Here is a 4,145-nt window from a genome sequence, read left to right as displayed (position 1 = left end):
TTCATGTTAATCAAAGAGACCCATGTGGAGATTTGACATCACTTCCTGTTTAATTGCAAACTACAAGAAGTTCTTACTTTATAACATTTTTTGGATTATCAAAATTATTCTAATAACTTTTGATCATGACTTGATTTTTACAGCATCCCCTTGAGGCCAGAGAGTGTATGTACCTGACTAGTGGGTGAAATTTTCAACCTACCTGCCAGATTTTATGTTTCCAAGATTAATGCTGCACAAACACTTTTTAGCAGAGAAAACTAAGAAAGTGTACAATAGGAAAACTTTGACTTCCTATGATCTCAACACCCCCATCGTTGACAAGTCGGACTTGGTGACCCAGGGATACGAACCCTGAAACTTCAGATCCCTAGAGTAGGTGACTTACTGACTGAGCTACTGGTAAAAGGCTGTTTCCTCACACTTTCTCGTAAGTTGAGGCAGTGACATCACGTGCCAGATATTTTAGTCAGTTTAAAACGCTTGCAACAGTCAAAATGGTGTTAGTAAAATTCGGGAAAAAAATTATTCAAGTCAATTATTTTGGTAGAATTTGATCCAACGCTGAGGAAAAAAGAAAATGTTGTGCATACTGTACTGTAAGTTATGGCAAAATACTGAATATCACTGCAGACTCACCGTTTGACCGATCTGAAAACCCTTTGAAACACTGGATATCAGATGTCTAGAGAATGTCTGTGTTGATTTTGGTAGTGTATGGAGAAAGACTTGTGGAGATATAGATGTTAACTGAATTAACATATTCTGAAAAATATAGAGTGACTGACTTCGGAATTGACCATAGGTTGCAGTGAGGCAAACATTAGTCACAAATCAGTGGATGTGCTTAAAAAGTATAGCTCTCTAGGACGTACGGTTGGTTTTGATTAGATTTTTCAAACTTTGGAATGAGAAATGCCTAGAAATTTACATTTTCTGTAATAAACTATGCCCACTTTCAGCAATCATTAGCAAATTTTATGCATCAACTGAATAGTGCCCCTGATCGTACAAACTGAATTTTATACAAATCCAAATGCCAAATTAAGAGGTATAAACATTTTGCATGGTGCCCCCCTAGTGGAAGAATATCCCAGGACTGCTCAGCAAAGCTCAGACTGATCATCTGAATGGATACTTCAACTTTGTTTATTATAAATTTGATTTATAAGCATTTATTTAAAATTGTACATAATGATACAAAAGTGACATTTATGAAAAAAAATAACGGATTGACAAATCAAAATTATAAGTTAAGTTTTAATCAGCGACGTTGCCCGACGTATATGATCCTGCCAAAGTTTCAGGTCAATTGGCCAAGCGGTGTAGGGTGAGTACGCAAAAATAGGTTTTTGAGAAGAAGTTTGACTCTAAACAAAGCTGTTTGTTGATTGTTATAGCACTGCAATATTAGTGCTGTTTTCATCCAGCAGTTTTTGCTGCAGAAACACTTTTAGTGGAGAAAAAGAAGAAAAAAGAAAGAAAGAAAGAAAGAAAAAGAAAGAAGAAGAAGAATGAGAACAAAAACAATAGGGCTCCAGCCGCTTCACTGCTTAGATTCCACAAAATCTGACCAATTACAACAGGCAATTACAATTACCCCTAATAAAAGGGTCAAGCCAGTGCCAGAATCACAGTAGAAACTGTAATATGTTAATGAGAAGAACAAATGGTGGGATCCTTTACTAAATGTTTTTTTGTTTATGTGCTATGTACTTGTGTATATATTGAATATCAACAAATCATTCATCATTAATGATGAATTGCATGTTACAGATTCCAGATGTTGTATGGATGAAGTAAACAACATTTTCAACAATCGAAACGATAAAGATAAAGACACTATCGGGTAAACATTTTAATTGTATGTCAAATTATTAATTATAAATGATTGATAACTGCTGGGACTTTTATGTTTAGCATGTAGCATATTAGCATCTGTGTTTGTGTGTGACTAATTCTACATATCATAGTGAAAACTAGGGCACTATGAAGAATTTGCTGAGGGCGGAGGTTGAAATCAGATTTAAGGTTAATTCATTCTGTGGTCCAGAATAAATAATAGGTTCTTCGGAAAACAATTGTTAATCAGTATAATGCATGGTTTAAACTGTGCTTTTCCACAAGAGCCGTGAAACGCTTACAACAAGTTCTAGAGGAAACAGAGGTGCATGAGACTGCGCTCATTTCTGCTGGCCATTTGGTGGCCCTCCTGCACAAACCCCAAAGACCCTTCAGAGGCCTCAACATACACGCTAGTAAGAGTAAGGTATGGATATATTTAATCTTAATTAGATTTTATAATCTGAATCACAATGACATTTGTAACTTGCTGGTAGATTTTTAGCCTCTCTAGCATCTTGGTTCTGGGGATGGCAATGTCCACCAATTTGGTCCAGAATGAAATATCTTGATAATTACTGCATGGGTTCCCGTGTCATTTTGTACAGACATTCATGCTTCCCAGATAATTCTTTGCAACAAATTAATGCATTTAAATGTTTATCCATTCTGCATGCCTATGAGGAATTTGTAGTAAAATGCCGGCTGCCAGGGCAACACTACTTACAAGAACTCTTCACCAGTTTGTTTTTTATAGTGTTGAGTATGTTTGAATTGCCCATCCAAAAGGATGGCATTACATTATGTGTGTGTTTTTAATGGTAATTACTAGATCCCTCAAAGGAAAAATGATCTTCTCTGCTTTGACCCTCCACAGGAACGTCAGTGTCAGCTGCAGAACATTACTCCAGATTGGTAGCGACTGATCTCAAAGTTATTTTAGCAAGCAGAATGTTCCAGCTCAGGTCTTCTGAATAAACATTAACCTGTGTTCAGTCAGCCTTGTTTGCAAATGTAAATTATTTCACTGTTGTTGATGTTAGATAGAAATCTAGCTGAGAGGATTGCATTATTCTGTTGCAGGTATTATTTACATGTAACACTTCTCTTGCTGTATTTGGCTCTGTTCCTCTGATATAGGCAATGTTAGACAAGACTTTCACCAACAGCACAGTGAGCGTTCAACTGCCGGGAGAGTTGGATGTTGGATGGAACAACACGATTGTGTTCTGCATGATTACTTCACCTGAAACCAATTGGGTCAGAGACTATACTTTTTTATGTAAAATTTGGGAAGAAAATAATCCAAAGCGCTATAATCCAAAAGAATATATATTCTTTGTTCACATTTAAATTGTAAACTTAAATTAAAAGACCACTCTTAGTTTTTCATGTTTTAGACCAATTAAGATTTTAGCTCATTGCACTTTTATGAATGATTTTGTTATCAGAATAAAGCTTCTCTCTAATGGCTGCATTATTTAGTAAATGGAGTAGGTGTGCCTAATGAAGGAAGGGCCGGGTTAGTAAAAAGAGGAACACTTTGAAATACTTCAAATCTTGCTTCATAACCACTGGAGGACATTGTCAAGCTAAGAGAGAAACAAATGGCAACGGTTCGTTCATTTCAAAATGCTGATAATATGAGCCACACTGTTATTAAATTTCATTATTTTAATTTAATTAAATTGTATTAAACAGGTTGATTTACTAAAACTTGTATACATTGCATTTCTGGGAACACCTTCTCTGTAATCTGCCTCACTGTCAAAAAGTGAAGTTTGTTCAAATGTTCAGCAGTCACACAGGCAGAACTCTTTCACAAAAGAGGAAGAGATTTTCATTTCTAAAAACATTTACTATTTACTAAAAACAATATCCTCAAATGCAGTTGGTGCAGCAAGGCTCTTCCCCCATTGCTTTCTGGGGTAACATGCAAAGTTTATAACAGTTCTCAAGAAGAAATGTAAATAACTGATAACATTAAACAGTGTAACAGGATCTCTGGGTGGCTTTCTTCTTTAAACACTGTAAAGTTACTTGATTGACTGTATGTTGTACTGTAGACCACATGGGGAGCCTCAGATCTGTATGAGGGCAGACTGGTTGGACTGAGTGTGCGCGGCAAGAACATTTCAGGACTACAGGAGCGCGTCAACATCACCATGACTCTTACTATGGGCATAAATGTAACTACATCTTTATTCCACAAATCATTTACCACTACTTTAAACTTGTGTTATTTACCCGACAAAACTCAGGTAAAATCATAATACATATCATATAAACCTAATTTAATCCTG

The 4,145-nt window shown here is 36.0% G+C and overlaps 1 long non-coding RNA gene across 1 annotated transcript; it reads left to right on the top strand.

Annotated features, from left to right (window-relative positions):
• Nucleotides 1–2,177: 2,177 nt before the first annotated feature.
• LOC123959387 lies at nucleotides 2,178–4,032 on the top strand. Its single transcript, XR_006822286.1, has 3 exons — nucleotides 2,178–2,269; nucleotides 2,983–3,102; nucleotides 3,909–4,032. It is a non-coding gene; the product is annotated as an uncharacterized LOC123959387 (long non-coding RNA).
• The last annotated feature ends 113 nt before the right edge of the window (nucleotides 4,033–4,145 follow it).

The sequence above is a fragment of the Micropterus dolomieu genome, linkage group LG20 (assembly GCF_021292245.1).
Source record: "Micropterus dolomieu isolate WLL.071019.BEF.003 ecotype Adirondacks linkage group LG20, ASM2129224v1, whole genome shotgun sequence".
Taxonomy (NCBI): domain Eukaryota; kingdom Metazoa; phylum Chordata; class Actinopteri; order Centrarchiformes; family Centrarchidae; genus Micropterus; species Micropterus dolomieu.
Note: the sequence above shows the minus strand (reverse complement) of the source record. Positions and strands in the feature narration are given on the sequence as shown.